The sequence below is a fragment of the Chelonia mydas genome, chromosome 9 (assembly GCF_015237465.2).
Source record: "Chelonia mydas isolate rCheMyd1 chromosome 9, rCheMyd1.pri.v2, whole genome shotgun sequence".
NCBI lineage: Eukaryota > Metazoa > Chordata > Testudines > Cheloniidae > Chelonia > Chelonia mydas.
Genome location: NC_057855.1, coordinates 9758770 through 9783782, shown reverse-complemented (window position 1 = coordinate 9783782; position 25013 = coordinate 9758770). Strand labels below are relative to the sequence as shown.

At 45.4% G+C, this 25013-nt stretch overlaps 1 long non-coding RNA gene across 1 annotated transcript; it reads right to left on the bottom strand.

Annotated features, from left to right (window-relative positions):
- Positions 1 to 785: 785 nt before the first annotated feature.
- Positions 786 to 23345, bottom strand: LOC122461792. Its single transcript, XR_006283971.1, has 3 exons — positions 23213 to 23345; positions 4412 to 4416; positions 786 to 799 (listed from the first exon to the last, which is right to left on the bottom strand). It is a non-coding gene; the product is annotated as an uncharacterized LOC122461792 (long non-coding RNA).
- Between the last annotated feature and the right edge of the window lie 1668 nt (positions 23346 to 25013).

Below are 25013 nucleotides of genomic sequence, written 5' to 3'. Positions count from 1 at the left end.
AGCTAATGCCCAGCAAGTCCCTTGATGATCATTTCATGTTTTGCTTCTTCTGTGGAAGCTCCTTTCAGGATCATGCCCATAGTTTGTCAGTGGTGCTCTAGGAGTCTGATTCCAGCATCAGTAATGCTTGTTTGACAAAGGTGTAAGTGTGACTTCAGCAGATTGACTCCTGATTTACATACACAAGGATAACCGAGAGAAGAATCAGGGCCTGTGTTTCTGCCAGTCAGGGTTCTTGCAAAATGTCCGTTTTTAAACTTACGTGTTTATTATTTATTTGCATTGTGCATCACGGCAAAGAAGAGTTTTAAGGGGGGATTTGAAGGAGGACAATGAGGAGTCTCTGTAGGTTATGTGACAGAGTTGGGCCAGATGGCTACAGGAGAGCGATAGAAGGCAGATATATTAGCCCCAGGCTAAATAGGTCCCTTTTCCCTGGGTAAGGTAACAGGGAAGTTTCCAGAACAATCAGGAACCTTCTGGAAACAATTAAGACAGACAGGCTGATTAGAACACCTGCAGCCAATCAAGCTGCTAGAATCAGTTATGGCAGGCTAATCAGGGCACGTTGGTTTAAAAAGGAGCTCACTTCAGTTTGTAGTGCGTGTGTGAGGAGCTGGGAGCAAGAGACGCTAGGAGCTGAGAGTGAGAACACATACTGTTGGAGGACTGAGGAGTACAAGCATTATCAGTCACCAGGAGGAAGGTCCTATGGTGAGGATAAAGAAGGGTTGGGAGGAGACCATAGGGAAGTAGCCCAGGGAGTTGTAGCTGTCGCACAGCTGTTCCAGCAGGCATGCTAGACAGCTGCATTCCACAGGGCCCTGGGCTGGACCCTGGAGTAGAGGGCGGGCCCGGGTTCCCCCCAAACCTCCCAACTCCTGGTCAGACACAGGAGAAGTTGACCTGGATTGTGGGTTCACGAAAACGGCCAAACTGAGGGCTGCCGTGAATCTCCGAGGCGAGCAAATCCGTCAATAAGCACTAGACCCACCAAGGTAGAGGAGGAACTTTGTCACAGTATTTACAGGGAGCTCCTCCCATGCACCGGTGGCAGCATGGGAGAAAGCACCAATGTGCTTGTTTGAAAGTTTAACAAGTGGGCGATGAAGGCTGGCATCACTGGTGAATCAGAGGCAGGAGGCAAAATCACGATAGCCTCTGAGAGATGATGGGTTGCATGGGGATAGACTGTGAAGGGCCTTGAAAATAAAGCCAGGTAGTTTCTGTTTGATGGGATGGAGAAGAGGGAGTCTGTGAAGAAATGCAAAGAAAAGTGTAACATGGTCAAACAACAAGCTAGGGATCTTTGACGCAGCATTTGGGATAGATATGAGCAAGGCAAGATGGGATTTGTCAAGGCCAGAGAAGGGGATGTTGATATTGTGACAGACTGACAATATCCTGGACAAGCCTTATGGAATTAAGATAAATTTTACTGAATTAAGTTAAACCTTATTGAATTGGGTTTAATACCTTTGGGGTCCATTGTATTTTTAAAAATGCAGTTGTCTGTTGTGGCATTTTATGTAACTCCTCTAGTAGGTGGGGGATGGTAATGTCCTTCCTCTGTTATCAGCCCTGTGAAGCCACCCTCCAGGAGAGGTGCGCATGTACTAGTTCCCATGGGCGTGGGGTATCCATAGGCCAGGGAAGGCTATGCCTCCCCAAACAGCCAGGCATGGCCCTGCCCACGCTTTGCCCTGAGGCCCCACTCCTCCATACCCCCCTTCCCCCGTGGCCCTGTCCACACTGCTCGTCTTCCCGCTCTCCCTCAGCCTCTCCCCTGAAGCTGGTGGGGGCTGGGGCTGAGGCTAGGGTGGTCCGGCCAGCAGCTCAGGGTAGCTGGTGGGTCGGTGCTCAGGCCGGCTAGTGCTTGGGCCGGCTGGCCAGCAGGCCGGGACTCAGGGCGGGTTGGCCAGCAGCCTGGGCTGGCTGGTGGGCCAAGATTCATGGTGGCCAGTGGGCCAAGACTTGGGGCAGCTGGAGCTGGGCTTCTCCGGGCACAGTGGAGGACTCGGGGCTCCGGCGTAAGGAGTGCGGAAGGAGAGGGGTAGGGCGGGGCCTTGGGAGGAAGGGGTGGGGCTAGAGGCTAGCCTTTGCGAACAGGGGGTTCACGCACTGCCCATGCTAGTTCCAACTGGATTCTCCAGGGACCAACAGACAAAGAAAGGAGTTTTGGATAAACAGCCTGATTTTACACAGGCTCAGGTCCAAGGTATTAGCACCTCATGGTTTGCAGAAGGCCCCAATTCTTAGGGAAGGGTTGGAAGAACAGAGCCAACAGAGGCCCCATAAGACTGGATGCTTGTTCTGAGCTGAAGCTGCAATGAACGTGAAACCACAAGGAATTCCTTTGGGTTGGGTGTTGAAGGCCTGCTCCTGCCAGCGCCCCACATGAGGGTTGGGGTGATCTCTGGTTCTTTTATTGTTTTTAATGTGTTTTCTCTGTAATGCTTTTACCTTAAGAATAAAATAGCCTTGCATAAAAGAATTGCATGGTAACTATAACTGTGGGCAATCAGGCTATTAACCATTCCTGAAGAGCAAGCAAGCAGGCCTGCTTGGGCAGCCTGTCTCTGCTGGGAATAACGCAGTGAAGGCAGGGAACTGTGCAGCTTGGAGGTACTTCAGTCAGAAGGGAGTGAGATGCAGGTCTCCACTCAAGAAAGGCAGCAGCCTGGGGAGCTGGAAGCCTGAGAGTGGGTGCCCTTGCTGAACCACTGAGCTGAAATACAGGTGCAGTTGCCCTGAAGTGTGACAGATACTGCAGGAGTCAATGTTCTATTAGTCAACTTGATATTATCTAGTCTTCGAATTTCAGGGATTTTTTTTTTCACTGTTGTTTTTACGAATGAAAGCTATTTTCCAAATGAAGAATATTCTGAGATTTGATTGGTAAGGCATTATTTTTACTGGTAAGCTGATTCAAGGCCTCTGATATTTTACTTTCCAGCTGTCAAACAGAGGTGTCCCTCATTAAACCAAACCAAACCAAACAATCATGTGAGGCCTTATTGCCTGTCAAAAGCCAAATGGAACTCTATATGTGAGTAGTCTAGGGTGACTTCACACTGCAAGTTGGGACACATTCTCATTTGAATATGGTTGTGTTTGCAAAACAAACACTTGTGTAACAGTATCTACCCTATATTTAATGCAGGCTTCCATCGAGCTATTTTATATTTCTTTTTCAAATATACTTTTGGACAGTTCCCTAGTTATCATGGAATAGTCACTGGAAGTGAGTATTTCCTCGTGCTAGTGTCTGGGGTAAGAATACTATTTCTGGCTCTGCCAAGGGCTCACTGCATAACTTTGAGCAAATTCCTTAACTGCTCTGCACCTCAGTTTATCTGTCTATAACATGGATTTAAAAATACTTACCTAATGGAGGTGTTAGAGAGACAATGTCTCTCTTACCAACAGAAGTTGGTCTTATCAAAGATATTACCTTACCCACCTTGTCTCCAACATCCTGGGACCAACATGGCTACAACATGGCAAACAATAATGGGGGTATTGTAATACATAGGTAATAGTTGAAGGATCAGAGATCCTTGGGGGAAAGGTGCTATGGAAGAGAAAAATATTCTTATTACTAAATAGAAAATTTTTCCCTGCCTCCAAAACACTTGAATTTACAGTAAATTACACAGCTACAGGGGCAGGTTATCTTCTTACTCAGACAAATGTAAATGAAAAGGAACTCTTTTAAAGCCAGTGGAGTTACAATAGTGTAAAAAAAGAATATGGGAACTTAGAATCAGGCCCATCCGTTTATACTATTCACATCAACTTTTAATGGAAATAAAATGGTGGAAAAACAGGACTGTATCAAAGATTCTACCCTGGTGGAATTTTTTAAACTTAGAAATAAGATGTCTGGACTGACAATCCTGCAAGAAAAAGATACTCCCTGCAAACCCCAATATTAGTCACATATCGTCTTTCTATCTACTTAATAGAAATTCAACTCCCCTGCAGAATCATTTTTTGACTTCTTTCCATGGACACCTAAAATACTGCAGAGATTCTATTTTTTTTTAAAAGTGCCACTAAATCTTCACCTCATTGAGAAAATACCAATTTCATTCAACAGAATCATAATTAATCTAGTTTGGAGGTTGAGGAGGGCTGGCATATCCCCTTAACTATGGGTAATGAAAGCCCAAAATAGACTCAGGCAGCTTAATGTTCATGACTTGGAATCCTGCCCTTAACAAATGTATTGGATGTTCTTACATGGCCTCCTGGCTGCTTATGCTCATATATCCATGTGCTTTGATGGCATCGTGCCCAATCACAAGGTGGCATGCCAGTTTCGCTGGGGGTATAGGTACCACACAAAGAAGGGGAGGTTTGCTGGGTAACTTGCCTAATGCTCGAAGTGGCATCGCTTATGTGTGACATTCCCTTCCATTGTGATAGCAGCCCCACACTGGTGCCACAAAGCCCCCTCGGACTCATTAACACACGTATGGGCCAACAGAGCAATGGTAGAAGATAAGTTGCTCCTGGGTAATCCTGGTTGCCAAATAGACAGATTATGTAGCTGCAGGTACCTATTACAGCCAGGGTTAGGGTGTAGAAACATATAATCGCATTTGAGTCCATCCCTCAGGTAGTCTATAGGTATGAAGATCCAGCGCAGGCAGAAGGTTCAGGACACAAGCTGAATGTCAAGTGGCCTGGCTTCCATGCATGCAATCCTAATGCCGAGGGGCTCGCCGGGAACTTTTCCATCCATTCTTCTTTTGGATGGAAAATTGGGTTTTTGACTAAAGTTTTGGGCAAAAGTGTCTAGCTTTCCTCAGGAAAATCTCCTCCTGTTTTTCATTGGCATATCAGAAATCAAATACTTTTCAATTTTTGGCTGAAAATATTTGGGTTTCAGATGAATATTTACAGACATTGGTGGTCAAAAAGCATAAATTTTCCAGTATGGGGGTTTTTTCAACAAAAAGGCTGACTTTTCCACTGACATTTTTGATGCAAATGAAGAAAATTAATTTTCATCTAAATTGACTGGGGGAAAATAACCATTTTCGAACTAGCTCTCGTACTGACATTCATGGAGCTGCACAGATGTACTAGGGGCAGAAATTACGCTAAAGAGCGAGCCCCAAAGCAGAGCAGTGCTTCCTGTACTGTACTCTGTCTACCAGATCAATAATGATTATGTTAAATACACTGCAGTCCTCGTTCCTAGTCTTCTGCTCTATCGATTAGACCGCAGGACCTCATTGAGTGGTTTGCAATGCCTACTGTGCATGAGGGGAGGCAAACATAAAAAAGCATAAGGAGTGAGCCTTAGGTGAAGCTCAAGAGACAGCCGAGTTACCTAGCTCCTGATCAGCATTGTAGCGATGACTGAGGTAGATAAACACAGCTGGCTTGTTGCTTAAGCTTCTGGGTCAGATCTTCAACTTGTGTAAATTAGTGTAACTCCCCTGAAGTGAACAGAGCTCTGCTGATTTACACCAGGTGAAAATATGGCCCTCTGAGTGGAGATGCCTGATAGGAAGAGAATAACCAAAGAATAGGCAAAACTAAGAGATGTGTTTGTCAGTAGGAGAGATCTGCAGCTGTTGACCCTTTTGCTGTTAACTCTGTCTGGGTTATGGCTCTGAATGTGGTAGTAACCAAAAGCCTTTACTAAGTGATGGTTGCTAGGTAACCAGGGAGACTGGACCAATGGGTTGCTATTTCCCCAGACTGGGAAATGAGAATCCCCCTTACCTGTGCCAATAGGTCCAAGCTGCTGGGGAGGGAGATGCGAGCAAAGGTCAAAGGAGAAGTGGTAAGAGGGGAATGGAGTGTGCAGGATCACTTGTAGTAAGAGAACAAAATAGGTCTCTAGGAGAGAGGAAGACAACCTGATGGTGTGTATCTTCTGTGCACTAGGCTGCTGACCGAACACAAAATGGAAGCTGCCTGTGCATTTGTCATTTCTCCATTCTCCAAGGGTGCAGGAAAATAGGGTGACCAGATGTCCTGATTTTATAGGGACAGTCCTGATATTTGGGGCTTAGTCTTATATAGGCACCTATTATCCCCCATCCCAGTTTTTCACACTTGCTATCTAGTTACCCTGAGTATGTAGAAAAACAAGTCGTAACAGATACAAACTACTTCACACACACCTTTCATATGTCTTCATTTGGTAAGAAGTGAGGACGCTCCTGAGGCCTATGAATCAAACCGAACAACAAGGAAAATTTCAGAAAATAAAAAATTGTCAGAGACACAGAAGAAAACATCTTTTAGTTTTTGACCAGCATGTGTTTTACTTAACAGGAAAAAAGAAAAAGGGGAAAAGGCTCTGCAGTTGCTGGGTGGGGTATTTATTATCAAAGTACTAATGAACTTGTCGTGGGAGAATGGGTCTGATTTCTATTATTTAAAAAAACCCACTTTTCCAAGGCTAATTGTGAGTAAGGCCCCTGATGGCTCCAGGGAGTGGGAATGGAAGGATGAAGATGTGGGGGATATGGAGGCTGAAGGGGTACAGAGCCCTTCGTCCTCCACTCCAGGTCACTGGTTTGAATTTGTCCCTGATTGTCATGGAACAAGCTTTTCCCTTCTTGGCCTCCAGTTCATATCCAGCCCCAGAGCTCAATCACCGCCTTCAACTCTGTGAGTTGGGGGCTGGAGAAAAGCTTGGCAAGGTTCCCTTCCTGGAGATGGACTCATAGCATTCTGTCAGTGGACAGCTTTGCCTCCTCAGCCTGCCACCACTTCCCCAAGGAAAAACAGAGGCTTCTGTGCCTCTGTTCCCCTCCTGTGTTCCCCTCCTCCCCACCTCCTGGGTAGGGTGGTTACAGTGCATCCACTCTGCTGTAGACGGTTGCCCCTGAACCTGCGAAGCAATTGAAGGGGCTTCAGCATAGTCAATGCAGCTTCAGGCTACATGTTCACTGTCGGGCTTGGGTTAAGAAGATGATGCACGTGCCTCAGGCCCCTACCTGCCTGCTGTCAGCATGACTGTTTTCGTAGGATCCCAGGCCCATGGAACTCCCTTCACAGAGGTTCGGGGAAGGGATGGGGACAGTGCACTGAAGTCTGTCTCACTCCCAAAACTCCTATTGCATCATCAAGGGCAGATCCTCATGTGGTTAGATCTCTCCACATACTAACCTTAGGGGCCCCGAGTCAGTAGCTGTTTAGTGGCCTCTGTAAAATGGGTGAGTGGATCTCAGGCCACTTTGTCAAAAAGAAGTCTCCACATCACAAATCACCACTACAGCAGGGTAGTGGCATGAAGCTGTCTGGGCACCAATCTACCTCCTCATTCCTAGAGGTGGACCCATATAGAGTCACACTAATGAGGCTGGAATAGCTTCCTCTGCTTCTGCCTGTTCTGTAGATAAATATAGGACTCAATTTCCAGTCCAGCACCTTTCCCCACTCTAAATTCACTATGTATAGATTGATAGATAGTGGATATTCTTGTTCGTGTTCTAGAGGTAGCCTTAAACAGGATGTTTTAAGCCATGTTGCTGGCTCCTGGAAAGGTTAGCCACATGGCCCTGCGGTGGGCAAAGTGTGTGATTGCCATCGAACTAGGCAGTCATGCTCTCCTTGTCTTCGATTTCTTTATATGAGTCAGAGGATGAGTCAGACAAGGAAACACTGAGGCCACAGAGGTGGCCAACTCTCTAGTCTAACCTGTGCAATGACTGAGGTTTTGCTGCGGAGCAGCAGTTAAAGAAAAAATAACAGAACGTGAGTCACATTCATCCCTGGTGCAGCTCCACCAATTTCAATGGCACTAAGCCCATGACAAATCTGGCCCTGTGTTCGTCCTTCATGAAATAAAGGAAGCTCCCTCCTGCAGCAGAATCAATTGGAAAAGGGAGAGAGGGGGAAAATGTGCTTCCTTCTAACCCACATTAAAAATAATCATTTTTAGTTGCACAATGGGGACAGATAAAACCAGTTCTGCTAGAAACCACGGTACAATCTCCACAGCATGTCATGAAAAACAAATGGGCAAAACCCAGGGATTTCTTTCATCTCTGCTCATTTATATATAATACAGGGGAAGTGAGGGGGGCATAAAGTGTGTGGAGGAGGGGTTTTTTTTTTCCTAAGTTGATCATGTCACCAGGGTAAGCACCGAAAAGCTTTAGTGTGGATTTTATACATGGACAAAATGATTGGAAATTAAAGTTTTTATTTGTCAGGTTGATTTAGACCAGTTGGCTAGAAATAATAATATTTATTTTTTAAAAAGACTGCCAGAGTTTTCTCTAGTGTGCAGTGTTTTCTGTCTCAACCGTTTCCTCCCATTTGGCAGGTCAGTTGTGTATGTGAGCACTACTGGAATGCTGAAATACCACCTGAGGGAGAAAATTGCTAATCACTAAAAATTACTAATCATTCTCTCATGCTAAACAAATCCTGCGGAGAGATTTTTTAGTTACACAAGGTGCTGCCCCTGCCCCTTTCCCCCCAGCTAATGATACAGAGATGCAAGAGGGACCATATCACATCCTAAAATTCATTAGCCGGGGCATTTTCACATGGTAAGTTCTAAGTCTGAGTGCAAAATAAAGATACAAAAGACTGAAAAATCTTCGAATGCACAGCACCAGTGCTCTCTGACAGAAAGGGCAGGGAAAGGAATTTAGACAGCTATATCAGATTCTCTTAATATATTACATATTGCCAACCGTCCCCAACTGACATTGTAACCCTGTTGTCCTGGGTGCTGTATAATACCATAGCAATTGTGGTCCCTTCAAAGAGTTTACAATCTAAATAGACAAGAGAGAGAAAGTTTGGAAAAAAGGAAAGCATTATTTTATGGGTAGAGAGCTGTGGCACAGAGATTAAGTAATGTGCACAAGGTCACACAGAAAGCAGAGCTGGGAATTTAACCCAGAGCTTCTGAGTCCAGTGCCATCCTTCCTCTCGCTCCTCTATTACCCCCTTTCCCTGCCATATAAATTTCTTATCCCTAACAATGACATTTTAATGACATCCCCGGGGATATGGAGCCTTCTTTTTCCCCACTGTATTTTAACAAAGCCATACTCACATAAACCTTCTAGTTGTCACTATGCGACATACCATGCCCACTCAACTGGCCACTGGCAGCAGGACTGAAATCCCAACCCTACTGCTCCAAAAGCCCAAGTCCCACGACAATTATGGAAGGGAGACCACTGTGGTGAACAAATTAGAAGATGTGCAGATTAGGAGAACGCGCACCGGTGAGATGCTACTATAGTGGTCATAAAAAATATATTGCCCTAAAGTGTAATTAACAACTATGGCAAACATATTTCATCAGCAAGACTAACCCATTCAGCAGTAGCTGGAGGGGAATAAAAAGAGGCTTTTAATCTGCCCACTCCTAGCTTCAGTGCTCTGTATTTCCCCTGCAGCGGCTGATGTAGCAAACGTCTAAAACACGGCAGAGTGCCGCACATCCAGCGTTCCAGCCACTGCTACAGACATTGACTCTAGAAGAGGAATCAGGGTGCTGTGAGATAGGGTGTTCGACAACTGAGAGCAAGAAGGGCCACGCATTTAGTGGGGAAAATTTGAGGTCATGTACTCTCTGGCACAGTTCCAAAGGCATACACCCTCAGCTGTTTGAGACCGGCTCTTGTCTTACACTTAGCTTGTAATTTCTCTGGGACAGGGACCATCTTATTGTTAGGTGAGTTCACAGCGCCTATCACAATGGGGTCCTGCTCCATGACTAGGGCTCCTAGATGCTATGGTAATATAAATCAATAATAATAATTAATAGTAATGGCTAAATGCATCAATCTCTCTGGTTCAGAAACCTGGGGGATTTTAGGCATTTCTCCCACAACTAGCAGGAAAAGTGCTGTGTAGATGGCAGACCTCGCTGAATTTAAATGTGCACCTTACGGTGGATTTAAAAAAGAAAATTGCTGTACAGTTTTGCTGGCTTAATTCTACTTTGGGCCTCTGAGAGCCATTAGAGAACTTCTGATCAGTGGAACTTGGGCATGTTTTGTTTTCCGTCTTTAAGATTCTTTGGAAGCCTGTTTGAGCTTCAGATTCCACAGCCAGTGCTGTGAGGCCGGGATTTCCTAAGGCTCAGCTGCTATGCAACAGATGCACAGGTGTGTTCTGATAACACATCAGCATTCTTGGTTTTCACTTAAGCAGAAAGAAAACAAAAAGGTAGCAGATTAAGTCATATACAGGCACTAACAGACGAGAGAGAGCGAGAGAAGTTTGAAAGTACATTTGGCCAACATAGGAGGTCCACGATAGCCTCACAGAAACAACTTTTTTTTGGTTTCAGAGTAACAGCCGTGTTAGTCTGTATTCGCAAAAAGAAAAGGAGGACTCGTGGCACCTTAGAGACTAACCAATTTATTTGAGCATGAGCTTTCGTGAGCTACAGCTCACTTCATCGGATGCATACTGTGGAAACTGCAGAAGACATTATATGCACAGAGACCATGAAACAATACCTCCTCCCACCCCACTCTCCTGCTGGTAATAGCTTATCTAAAGTGATCATCAAGTTGGGCCATTTCAAACTTTTTTTTGACAATTGTGACAGGAAATTTTACCACCAGCCTTTCTGAAACCTACAGGTTGGAGATTATCATCAGATTGTAGCAAAGCGCTTGAGCAGACAAAATACCACGATCTTTAGCCAGTCACCATCAATTCAACGTGACACCACTGTGATAGCGCCACCTGCTGAGCGGGCTGTTGGTTTTGGGTTGGGTTTTTTTTAAGGCATTTCATGGGATTTGATTCTTTGAGTCAAATATAGCCCTAGTGTAAACAGACTCAACTGTTGACGCCAGTGAAGCCCGCTTGCTCCAGGGCTGATTTTATCCCCCCTCGTTTCTCAGGTATCAATCAAGTACTGTCACATTGTTAAAAACAGTAGTGGATGCTTAGGACAGACTATGACTAAACTACACGGACTCAGGTACAGTACGTTCTCTGTTCACTGCAGCCCAAGGCCTGGAGCTTACCCTGTATGTCAGCTGTGCCCCGCTAGAATGGAAAACACAAGGCCTTTTCCAGGAAGATTTTTTCACCACCCACTTAAATAGTGAAAAAGTTTACAACCAGGAACAGGTCTTAGGCAATTACATCTAGAAGACCTGAATGATGTTTCACTACAGGACAGATCCTAACTTGCCCTCCAGGACTGAGTGGGACCCCTTATTGCAGCTCTGCCCACAACCTAAGATAGCTAGATATTTCTCCTAAAATGATCAGCAGTGAAAGAGTTAACATTAGCATTTAAGTTGTTGTCACTGAGCTGGAGCATTAACACCCCATTGGAGTGAATGGGGGAAGGCCACATGACTCAGCTCTGTTAGCTCCACTGAGCGTTTTGCTTGTGCAAGGGCTGCAGGATGTGGCGCTGATACTCCAAGCACAGGTGCGTGTGCTGTGTACCCCTGCTCGCTGCTTTTCACCAGATCTTCAGAACTATTCCAAAACTAGAGCTTCAGCCGAGTGAGCTAGTCTTCCATGCAGGAGATGGGGGTTTGGTTGCCTCTCCAAATCGCTTGCTAACCTCGGGCTTGGAACAGTATGGAGACAGCATTCTGCATTGCTGGGTGGAGAGAGTACTTTGTATCACTGACAGTGAACTCCTGCCACTGTGGTGTTGAGGGGCTTCAAAGGGAATCTCCATCCAGTCCGTATTGGATGGAAGGTTGGTGATTGCAATTGGAAGGTCAGAAAGTGAGGCAAGGCAAGGTAATGTTGTAGGGCAGTGGTTCTCAAAGCTGGTCCACCACTTGTTCAGGGAAAGACCCTGGCGGGCCAGGCTGGTTTGTTTACTTGCCGCATCCGCAGGTTCAGCCGATTGCGGCTCCCACTGGCCGCGGTTCGCCACTCCAGGGCAATGGGGGCTGCGGGAAGCAGCGCAGGCCGAGGGATGTGCTGACCGCCCTTCCCGCAGCCCCTACTGGCCTGGAGCAGCGAACCCCAGCCAGTGGGAGCCGCAATTGGCCGAACCTGCGGACGCGGCAGGTAAATAAACCAGCCCGGGCCGCCAGGGGCTTTCCCTGAACAAGCGGTGGACCGGCTTTGAGAACCGCTGTTGTAGGGGACACACTTCTGAAAATCTTCACTAGAGTTTTTGACTGTCAGCAGACAAACCTTTCTGGACGTATTCACCATTGTTGCTTACCCCATTTAGCTTTATCTATCTCTCAGCAAGATTGAGTGCTTGTCTACACACAAAAATGATACTGCTTTAACTCTACCAGGATCAGGGCCGGCTCCAGCTTTTTTGTCACCCCAAACGGCAAAGAAAAAGAAAGAAGCAGGGCCTGCCGCCGAGGAAGGAGAGAGGGAATGAAGCACCCGCCGCCGAATTGCCGCCAAAGACGCCGACGTGCTGCCCCAATCACGGGCAGAGTGCTGCCTTTTTCTATTTTCCGCCCCAGGCACCTGCTTCCTTCGCTGGTGCCTGGAGCCGGCCCTGACCAGGATCGTTAAAGGAGTACAACCATACTAAAATCAGGACAGCCTATTCTTGTGTGGGAAGGGAAATAAGCTATACTGATACAAAGCACCTATATACAAGTATAACTGCATCCACACTAAGCAAAACTATTTCACTATAAAAAAAGTCACACCCCTAACTAACATAGTTATACTGGTGCAAGACCAGGCATAATACTGAGCACTATATTTGTAACTCTGCTGCCATGCTGAAGGAATCAACAGCCACCATAATTCGATTGTTCACTGATAAGTTTGATAAATGCTTTTAATGTACATGAGTCAGAAGCAATGGATTGGTGCATATTTTTACAGATCAATCAGTAATATTAACATGAAGGTGACTTTCAGCTCAAGTGACAGATTGCCTGTGAAATGCTTTCTCAAAATATATAAAAAGATGCTTTTTATAAAAACACCTGGCACTCTCCTGTCAAGTCTTTCTCCAAATCAGTGTTGCCCGGTAAAGCAGGATCAGGGCTATTTGAAAACAGCAGCAAGTTATGCTCTTCTCTGAAAATTGTGGTGAGGCCTAATTTGCTTATCACCTGGGGTTTCCTTTTTCTCCCAAATTTAGGCATGCCAGTAATTTCTATGGTGATTGGTCTGGTCATGCTTGTATACTAGTTCATCGCAGGTGGGAGTAAAATAGCCAAATATCTGGAACATCTGAGTTGGGAAAAGGGAGCATAAAGAAGTCTACAGGAAAGAGATCATGAGGGAATTATATTAAAGCCTCAGATTGCTCACAGGCCCAAAGTTCTCTTTTTCCATCCCCACCAAGCCATGGCTACTGAAATCTGCATGGGCCCAGTGCACTGCAGTCAGCTTGGTTAGCACTAAATGCAACATGGCTCTTATTAACTCACATGTAAGGAAGCTGCAGTTAAATGAGTTACTCATTAACTCTTAGGTAAAGCAACATAATTAAATAGGGCACTTTGTAAGCCACAGGTAAGCAGTCTGCTCAATAATGTACAGATAAAGCAATTCACACTTAATTAGAGTGCTCCTTAACCAAGAGCAATAATTCTTATCTATGCTTTCATGCAGAAGGATGTCAGAGTGCTTGACAGACTGTGGACCACATCCTGTTGTTCTTGTCTGTTGTCTAGTCTCATTAGGTATGTCTATACTGCAATGTAGGTGCAGATTTCACACTCAGGCTCCAGCCTAAGCCCCCTTCTATCTACACATGAATCTACTAAGCCAGGGCTCAGACCCAGGGACCTAGGACCCCCTGGGGATGAAGAGTCCAAGCTTGACTCAAGCCGGGACCCAAGGTTCAAGCCCTACTGCTTTGCAATGTAGATGCAGCCCCATGGGACTTCTGCTTTAGGAGTCTGCCTAAAGTATCCCACAATCCCATGGACCGACTGCTCTTTGTCTTCTGGACAGTTACATTTTCCCACATTGCACCACAAAGGGCTAGAGCAGCCACATTTTGGGAAGGGACTAGGAAGTCTGGATAAGGGTGCTTGGACTCAGATCCATATAATACAGTATAGACTCTGGGACTCCAAGGTGGGATCCAGGGTTCAGCAACTCTGAATCTGGGGTTACAAATAACCTTCGGTGCTTGAAACCTAGGTTAAAAAAGGTGCTCAAGACGTAGGGTCTGCTAACTCGAGTTCTACTAACCCCGGGCTTACATTGTAGCATAGACCTACCCTTTGAGTCTGTGAGCGTATCCACACTAGGAAAAAGGTTAGAAGGCTGAGGCAAATTCTATCTAAACCTACAACTGCCTTGTCCTCAGTAGGATGTTAGTTACTACATGTTAGTTCCACCTTTTTTCCTAGTGAACCCAAGGCCTGCAGTGTTTGAGTTTACTGAGGGCCAGATTTTGGCAGATAGGGGCCTAAATACCTTTGAGGATCAGGGACTCCAGGATTCTCTCCTGTGCCTACAGTTTGGGCTGTTTTACATGCAGAATTGTAATGGTTGAACTTAATACCTTATCTTAAACTGGTTTCATTAAATTGGTGCAAAAGTCTGTGTGGACACTTATTTTATCTTAAATCAGGCTTATTCTGATTTAGATTAAATTGATTAGGAACAGGTGTAAGATGAACCAAAGTAAGTTACTCAAAACAAAATAAGAGGGTCCATACAGGGATTTGCACAGGTTTCAATTTGGGTGTAGACAGGGTCTGATTCTCCATTGCTCTCTGTCTTGTGCAGTCATTTACACCACTGCAAAGTGGGTAAAAAAAATGCTACAGTTCTGATCCGCTGTAAATGACTGCACAAGATACAGAGCAATCAAGAATGAGGCTCATTGTGCTTGCTAACTTACAGGTGGAGTACCTCCCAACTCATCAAGGTGCACCAGATGGAATGGTGAAAAAGAAGAGAGCAAAGACAACAGGAAGAAGAGGAAAAACAGATGAAAGGTATCCTGTCAGCTAAGCAGCTCCTCTTGTCAGTCACAGACTGGAAGGATTGCCTCCAGGGAAGCCAGTTCAGGTAGCAAGAGTGATAAGGGATAGATGATTCACCCAGCTTGAGATAAGGAAATAAATTGTAACTGGGTTCATAATTTTGTTCCCCTATTTTTTGGCCACTGCTCAGGTTCTTTCCTCCATGGATAGATTTCTGAAATAGATTCTGATTCCCCCAAATTTGTGATGATCCCTTATTAATTATTATTATTTTATTATTATTTATTATTAATTATGGCTCATTGGGAAAGAGACTCTGCCTTGCAATATATTTTGGTTTGGTGAACAGGAAAAAGAGTAAAAAGAAAAGGAGTACTTGTGGCACCTTGGAGACTAACAAATTTATTTGAGCATAAGCTTTCGTGAGCTACAGCTCACTTCATCTGATCTAAAAAAGAAAAGGAGTACTTGTGGCACCTTGGAGACTAACAAATTTATTTGAGCATAAGCTTTCGTGAGCTACAGCTCACTTCATCTGATCTAAAAAAGAAAAGGAGTGCTTGTGGCACCTTAGAGACTAACCAATTTATTTGAGCATAAGCTTTTGTGAGCTACAGCTCACTTCATCGGATGCATACTGTGGAAACTGCAGAAATCCTATGTGCTTGGGAGAGGGGAAGTATTGCCTCTTGAAGGCGCCAAGCGGGGGTGGTATATATTTGTCCCAGGTCACTGGGTGGGGGCTCGAGCCGGTTTGCATTGTGTTATTGGAATGAATCCCCTAGATATTGAACCCGGCCCTTGTTGCTGCCAACTCTGACGGGCAGAAGGGTTACATTTTTGGCAAAAAAAAAAAAAAAAGCAAGGTCTTCTGCAGTTTCCACAGTATGCATCCGATGAAGTGAGCTGTAGCTCACAAAAGCTTATGCTCAAATAAATTGGTTAGTCTCTAAGGTGCCACAAGTACTCCTTTTCTTTTTGCGAATACAGACTAACACGGCTGCTACTCTGAAACTGTTCATCTGATCTGTTCTTCTGTCCAGTTAAGCTTTATGTATTGCATTTTCCAAGCAAGTTCATTCGTCTAACTAATCTGTTCTTTTATTAGGTATTCATTTAAACCAGGGTCACCATACAAGTGAACTCTCCTCATAATGTCCTTGGATTTTTACATCACCACTGGCCACTTCGTCCCAAACCTTGTCATGTTCAATGAGTAGAGGCATTGTTCATTGATAATATTCTGGTCCTTCTGTAGCTTTGTATATATGATGACACTCATGGACATAGTGGGTCAAACTGAAGGCAGTGGAGTTAAGCCAGCAATGGGTGTAGCGTATATGGCTACATAACTGTGAGGACATATATTGATTCCAGCTAATTTGCCTTTAAATCTTTAACTCTTTCATTTTGCCTGCTGTAGAAACTGTGGTATCAGGTGCTTTAATGTGGAGGATTTCGTGGAGATTTGATATTTGTTGGTTAACCTATGTTAAAAGTATATCTTCTTTTAGAAGATATAATTTTCTTTTGGGCTTTCTGGAAAAAAAACAACTTCTAACATGCCTTGTTTTTGTATGGTGGTAAAGACAAGGCTGCATGGCCGTTTACGAAGCTTTGGGTGTTAGCAATGTGTTCTGGAAGTATTACAGTAATAAGTAAGGGTTGATAAATTTTATGTTGATGTAGGTAAAGCCTGAGAAACAGAAGTGGAGGGTTTGACCTTAACTGTGTGTTTGATACCTTTTCAGCATCTGAGGAAAATGTTACAATAGCAGAATGTAAGAACCTTAACTAGCATAGAACAAAGGGTTGTTTTCTGCCTGGGATTTGCCTTAGATATGTGGGAAATGGGTTTTTTTACCCACTCATTTCCTGTATCAGGTGTTCACCAGAGCTGGTCTCAAACTTCCAAATTCCAGTGAAAATCTTCATCAAAATTTCAGGTTTTGACAGAAAGGATGAAGAAAAGTGGCAGTTATCCCCCCAGCTTTTATATTCACTGAAATAGCCCCTTTGCTTTTTGAATTTCTTCTTGTGGCATAAGGCATTTTTTAAACTCTCTAATTACTTTTCATTTGGTCTGACATGGTTTCAGTGTTCACTGAATGGAACAAGTATGGTAACACATGGTCAAGTTATTAAAGCAGAGGTTCTTGACATCCCAGAAATGAGGACTGTGAGTTACCACTATCAACTTCTGGCACTACAGAATTATATGCTGTGCGTGGTGATTTTTAAGGTACTAGAAAGGAAGACTGAGCTGTGAGCATGTCTGCAAATAATTATTAAGGAAAGAAATCTGGAGGACTTGGGATTGACTTCACCTCTGATCCAAAATAAAATTTAGCCCCGAGACAAAATGTGAATGAGAAGAAATATTCAAGGATATGTGTTAATAGTAAGCTGTTGTCTAAGTGTGCAATGGGGAGTGTATCTCACACAAGCTCAGAGTTGTCCGTTAGGAGACCAGGAGAGAGATGAAGCAGCCACTGGGAGTGGAGCTGGCATCACTGGTATTCATGATTAAAGGGCATGATAAGGACTTCTAGGGAGAGAGCCCTGGGAGGTGCTCAGTGGAAGAACAGCAAGGGGGTTTATGAAGCCACGCCCAAGGAACATGGAAGTTGATTTTAATTTGTGCCTTTGGTTTGGGTTTGTTAAGGGCTTCTAAGGGAAGTCCTTGAGAGTCCCAGCCCTGAGAGGATTTACTCAAAGAATCTAGGGCCATAAGGGACCATCTAGTCTGACCTCCTACACATCACAGGCCACAGAATCTCACCCACTCACTCCTGTAATAGGTACATAACCTCTGGCTGACTAACTGAAGTCCTCAAGAGTGAACCTAGAGAGGCAGCTGGGGAGAAGGCCAGATAGGCTGAGCAGGAAGAAGCCCAGGAAGACAGCAGCAAGGAACTGGATGAAGCCCCAGTCCTTGGCTGCTGGTTATAGGGACCTTTGGCTAGAACCTGGTGTAATGGGAGGGCTCAGGTTACCCTACTCAGCACTGAAGTAGGTTGCTTGAAGCCCCTGAGATGGGTATAAGGACGAGTGAAACCCAGGGAGAAAGGTGTGAGGGCCCAGAGTTGGAGCCAAAGACTTAATACAGGGTCTTGGACTCTAGCTTGTTGGACTGTTATCCCAGAATGGGTGGACATAAATCATGTCCTGACCGGAGGGTTGAGTCATGGGAAGAGGTGGACCACTGGAGGACCAGAACAGCTGTCAGGAGGGGGTGCCAGAGAGGGACAGAGCTGCTACACCACGCCAAGTCACGAGGAGGCGCTACAGCGGTGAGTGCCCCCTTCACTAGCGATAAGATGCTCCTACATGCCTGTGTAAGGCCCACACACCATGGAAATCACTCACTTCTACTCCACTATGAAGGGTCCACAGAAGAGGACACTGCACAGCCCTAAGTGGTGGCCTCCCCACCACAGGCTTCCCATGTTGCCACTCCCAGGGAAGGAGCAGGCCTGAGGAGGGCATGGGTGCCAATATATCATGCTTACACCGCCTGCCATAGCTGGTTATGTGGGTTTGATCACTTTGAATCACTTGTTGGGGCTGAAGATTCCTGTCCTCAGCCCTTCTGTCTTTCAGAGCATTTTCCTCAAAGCAAAGCCCTTTATTCAGGCTCAGCTCTGTTTCTGAGGGCTTTGCCCTAGAAGTGCAGGGACCTATGAAACAGCATCCTTTCACCCTACCAGACTGGGGAAGCCCATATTGTAGCTATTAGCGTAGCAATGACAGCAGCATGTGGATAACTAGAAGGCCTTCTCCCTGCATGCCATTAAACCACTACCTTTTCATGAGAGAAGCACTGAATTCCTCCTCAGCCAAATAAAACAGTGAGCCTTTTATTCATTTCATCATTATCTAGGGCTGCCACATTCAAATGATTCTCCAGCAGTCCCTTCATTTTGGAGTACATGTGTTGAGAAGGGATTGGAAGCCTTTTGATTAAGAATAAGAGGTGATGACACTTACAACCAGTGCACGGTTGTTATCATTACCAGGTACCCTCACTTCCACGGAGCTCTCTCTCTAGGTTGCCTCTGATATAAAGCTACTGTACTCTGGGTCTTAATTGAATGGAACTATTCTATAAACACACACACACACATATTCCTTGAATCCCAAAAAGATCCCTAGGGAGGGAGGGATCGAGGGGGGAGGAGAGGAGAGACAGATGTGTCTAGTCCCTAGCAGACTGTGTGTGTGAGAGAGAAAAAGACTTCTTTGTTCCCTGCAGACCTGCCTGCCATCCACCAGAAAGTATCTTTTTTTTCCGGATGTCGAATGAGTGATATGACCACCCACTTTTAATCCCACGATTTACTGCTTTTGGCCTGGATTACCATTCACCTAAGGCCACCTTTCCTGCTTAGCTCACCGTAAATTTACACAGGACACCTAAGGGAAAACATCCACCCTTTTGACCTTATTTACTGTTCATACATATGATGCTTTAACTCTCTGACTCTGTCGTGGTAACATCCTCTTGGTAACAACATGGGAAGGAAACCTGCTATCTGCCCATCAGGATGCAATCAACTGTTTCCTGAGATTTTATTTTCATGTGCATCTTAAATCCATCCAGAAACTACAGCTGGTGCAGTGTTCGCCAGACTGCTTGTTAAGCAGGGTTTTTTCAGTGCACTGGTGAGCCATCATCTACACTAGCTGTCTATTTTCCTGGTTTACTTTAAGGTGTCAGTTTTGACTTATATATCCCTAAAAGGCCTGGGACATACCTATCTCTATCCCCATACAGTACAGCCATAGTTGTGGTCAGCATAGGCACCCTGCTATACCCTCATTGATATAAAAGACAAGGGGGGTTTTGGCAGGGTATTTCCCATTTAGAGCTCTGCTCCTTCTGGAATTTGCTCCCTCCATCTTGGGTTGTAATAGCCTGAAGTTTGTTAACCCTTTGTTTCCCCTGGCTTGCGTGGCTGGGGAGAGCTCAAGTTTTTCCAGGGTGCCTATATCTTAAAATAAATACTCTTTGTTTTATAAGGCAGAACTAATGGCCAGGAAAATTATAACCAATGAAAAGAAATGCTTCAAGTAAGTAGTCAGTCTGCGGAATTCACTGCTGCAGAAGGACATTGTGTCAAAAGTGGTAAATATGATTTGATATTGTATCTTGGTTTACGTAAAGGTAATCCAATCTAATCTCCTAGCTCAGAATGTAAATTGATACCCCGCAGGAATCAGGAAGGAATTGTTCCTCAGGAATGACAACTAACATTTGATTAAGTATGCTGATATCTTTCTCCTTCTGCTCAAGGGACAAAGGGCAGTCCTTTTGGAACAGGAGGTTCTGAATTCTGCCCTCATGGTCAAGATATGCAACATATTGGCAAGAATGATGTTTCTAGAGGGTTCTAGACATGTTGCAGTAGCTCAGTGGATCAGGCACTGGACTGGGATTTAGAAGCCCTTTATTCAATTCCCTGCTCTCCCACTGGACTGCTGGGTGACCTTGGGCAGGTCCATTGCATTCTCTGTGCCTCAATTTCGCCATCCATAAAATGGGAATGTTACTTGCCTCCCTTGTGAGGTTATCTGAGATCTAAGGATGAAAAATGGTATACAGGACATAGATGTTTTATGACTACATTTGACTTGTGTGTCTTGTTTAAAGAAATATATCTATTGTATTATGCAAGACACCTCTTCAAAGCTTACATTTTTTTTAGACTCCATCACTTTTTGCCATCCTGATGTTGAACTACTGTATCCCCGAAAGCATGTCTGTGTGCGTGGGGTGTCTTGGTTTTGATTTAGGATATCTGCAACCTGCAATCTTAGTGCAACAGGATTTGCCAGTCAAGCACGGCAGGAAAACAAAGGGACAAATAAGATGCAGATTCCTTTACATGCTCTCCATCACAAAGTGGACCCCCCTTCCCCCCCCCAAAATCCTTTTGCATCTCGTCTGCTTCCTGTTGGTCTCCTGTCATTAGGCCTCCATACCCACAGCCATCAACAGTTTGCTAACATGACAAAAAAAATAAAAAACGCTTGACGCCCGGAGCAATCTTGGCAGCTAAGCCCCATTCCAAATGTGTTTTCTTAAGCATCATGGACATTTTTTTCTTTCCCCGTCTTTATTTTTCAAGTCCAGACTTGACTGCTAGCGAGCTGGGGATTTCTGTGGTTGTGCTTGTCATGCTCCAAGTTTTCTTTGTTTGACAATGTGTGCAGAGTGTTGGTCACCCTCTCCTCTTACTAGATAGAATGCACTGGGATGAAGAGTCTTAATTGCCATCTGATGCCCCACTGAGTGTCAGAGTACATGGGGTATGCATGCTGCTCTTTAGTTTGGGTCATTTGAAATGATAGATGTTGGAGGATGGTAGATTAGCTTCTGTTGAAATCCTAGAGGCTGCCTATGTAGGTAAATGTCATCCAGTGCTCAGCAAATGCATTCAGTTGAAATCAACAAGACCTTGGATTTCAGACCTAAGTGACCACTAGAAGCACTGACAGCTTCTGCCCATGGCATAAACACTGCAACCTAATGGCACTTTCTGTAGCGTGTGCTCTCCCATCACTCCCTATCTCCTCTCCTATTTATAACATTCCAAACTCTACCCAGAACACAAATACATTAACCTCCATTATAAGTGTCTTGTTAAGCAATTATATTATGATCAGAAGTCAGGGGTAGAGCTGGGTGAATAAGTTTTATGTTTAGGCTCAGTGGCAGCTCTGAAAAATAAAAATACAAATGTTCAGGTCAAACTGAATCTGAATTTTTTCAGAATTTTTGGTGAATCAAAAAGGTCTGGGTTTAGAGCTGTTCCAGAGTGGGGATTTGTGTCTGGGCCTACCGCATCTCAGGTGGTTGCTCTAACCACTGGGCTAAAGGTTATAAAAAGGGAATGTGGTGGCATCACCATAGCCACCTTCCTCCTTCCCTTTCCACCACCCCCATCTTGTAAATGGCTGGAGGGATTCATGTCAAATTTGCAAATAGTTGCAAGTTGATCAAAACTGCATTTCCCCCCCCCCCCCCCGCTTTAGTGAATAAACTAGTCCTCTGAAAAACTTCACCCAGCTCTAGTCACGATGCTGTTTGACTGAGCTGAGTCACACAGTCTTACTGTTTCCTCTTGTACGGAGCTTGGATTATAAAGTGTGGGATACTGATGGGGGAGATGCAAGACTTGGATATTGCTTCTCCTTATTGCATTGTTGGGTAACTTGTCTAAGAGTTTTTCCCTAAAGAATCTTTTGGAGGCAACGTGGTCAACTGTACAGTGTGTTAGGCTCTACCATGGACCTGCTGTTTGATCTTGGACAAGTCACTTCCTATCTCTGGTTTCCTCTCCTATCCATTGTGTCCTGTCTATTTAGTTTATAAACAATTTGGGGAAAGAACTGTCTCTTGCTATGTTTGTTCAGTGCCTTGCATAATGGAGTCCAAGTCTTGGTTAGGCCCTCAAGGTATTACTGTAATAATAATAATTTAACATAATGGTTAATAGTATCGAATAATAGAACCATTGTTCTTTGTTTTAAATGGAAAATCAGTACAACAAAAAGGCTAAGGGAAACAAACATGTTTTGATTACAGTCAAAATGATCAATAAGGTTATGAGAGTGGAGAATTATTTTTTCCCATTTTGTCGGTAGACCTTTCTCACTCTGTGCTAAGAGTTACACTCCTGTTTCTCCTAACTTGTAGAGCCAACTCTGCAATGGGGAGCATGTCAGTTAGAATTTAAGAAGTGTTTGATTTTGACGTTAAAATAAATTAACTGAGGTTGCATTGCTCTGCTGCTGCACCTGTTCCACTCATACACAGAAATGCTATTGTGAGCTGTGGGGCTGCTTCACACTGGTGAGATTGGACGCCGTGATCAACCATGTGTTGATGAAATTATCCTTTTATCAGTAACTCCGGGTGGGATTGCTTCAGGAGCTGGAAAAATCCAGGAGGGGCCAATGCAATGGTTTTCAGTGCTGGATGCTCAAGACAGCAGAGGTGAAATGGCCTGTTGCCCAAGTCCCGTATTTTTGGCACACGCAAATACTCATATTTGCAGTCCTGTGTCGATTGAAGCATCTGAATGCAGGCTATGGATGTGCCTGTGTTTCAACATTCAGCGTTCTTGTCTTCTAAAATGGGATGTTACTGGCTTGTAGAGTATCTATGCAACTCCCAGTGGTTTCAGTAGGAGTCTTTCTATTGATTTCAGTGGGAGCTGGATCAGGACCTTAATGAGAATATCAAGTGGGTTGTAGGAGGGGGACAGAGAAAGGAAATGGGAATGAAGCAACGCTGAAATAAAAGAGTTGGGTGCCTGAGCAGCCCAAGAGGAGAAAATGAAGACAGATGGGTTGCTTATGTAAGCGGGGGGATAGTCCCGCTCTTATGGGGAACTTTCCTGGCTTCTGCACTACCCCGGTGAAGTGGGCTAGCGAAAGGATCTGAGCCCTCGCTCCACTTCCTTTACCCAGTGGCCTCCCTGCCCTTGAGGACTCCCCTTCCACTCTCCTGTCCTTGTAACCCCAATAAGGCTGGGCCCAGGATTCCTGGGGGGCTCGACCCCCAACCCTGCTGTGGTTACCTAAGACAGGGGCTAGGGTGTCCCCACTCCGGGGTACTCTCTCTGCACTGGGCACTTCTCTGACCCACTGACCATTACATACAAGTTAAAGCAAATGCAAGTTATTTAATCCACAATTAATTTTAAAAAGAATAGGGAAAAATGGAAAAGGTTAAAGGAAACACATCAACCCACTCTGTGGCAGGGAACATCACAAACAGTGTCTCTGGAACGTCTGGGCAGTTCACAGTCTGCTCCTTGTAAGTCCCAGGCCCCTTCTCAGCCCTGGCTGTGCTGCAGGGATGCTGTGGGTTGGACACTTGCTCTGGTGGTGGCCACACGCTCTCAGGCGCTAAGTGGTAGGACCCTTCTTCCCAGTGTCGCCCCCGCCCTGTCGGGGTTACGATCCAAGCCTGGCCTGCAGAGCCTTTTGGCTGAGGCATCTCCCTGTGCTGGGCCTGCTGCCCAGGGTCCCCCTCGCTGTCCCCAGCTGCTCACCGCACCCAGCTCCGGACGCTCCAGCCCCAGCTCCACCACTCTGTCTCTGCACTGCTGCTGCTCTGCCTCCAGCTCCCTGGGCTGCTTCTCTGGCCCCTCTGGCTCTGGTTGCTGCAGCTCTGCTCCAAGGACAGGTCTGCTCTGCAGGCTGCTTCTGTGACTCTGCTCCCAGCACTGACCTGCTTCCTGGGCTGCTTTGCTGGCCCCTCTGGCTCTGGTTGCTGCAGCTCTGCTCCCAGGGCAAGTCTGTTCTCTCTGGGCTGGGCCTCTGGCTTTGGGGCTGCAGCTCTGCTCCCAGGACAGGGTCTGCTCTCTCTGGGCTGCTTTTCTGGTCCCTCTGGATCTGGCCCAGCTCTGCCCCCCAGCTCAGCTCGGGCCCCTGCTTTCTCCTTAGCTCAGCCCCACTCTGTCTGACCCAGGCAAATCCAGCTCACACGGAGCACGGGACCTCCCTGACCTCCTGACTCTCTGATTAGCCTGCCCACCCTGTCATTCAGGCTTACCTGGAGCACTGGCCTCTCCCCATTGTTCCCGGGGATTATCAGTGTCAGGGTCCTGGTTTAGTACTGGGAGCTAGCCAACCAAAACACCCCCACTAAATGTTCGTAAGGGGGCAACAGTTCCCATACACTTAGATTGGAAGGCCTTTGGGATAGGGACCATCTGTTTGTACAGGGCCTAGCACAGTGGGGTTCTGATCCATGACTGAGGCTCCTTGGCACTACCAGAATACAAATAATAAGTAATAATGAAATGGGCTTGAGCTGCAAAGCTCAGATCTCATTTTTCTGAGAGTGGAGATCGAGAGTTTAGGTTGGGCTTACATCTAACTAAAGAACTCAGTCTCCAGATCTTCATGCTATCTGTAGAAAAGGGTGCTGTATAGGAGAGAGCAAAGCAGACTTAGGGAGAAGAAAGAAGAAAGCAATGGCCGAAGTACACTAAAAAGTAGAGCTGAGCAGGAAATGACCTTCCCATCCCATGAAAATTTGAGATTTCAGATCAGGATGAAACCTTTTTTTACTCCTCTTGGTCTGCTCAGTCAGCAACCTTTTCATCTCAGCATCATCCAGCTCTTCATTCTTGA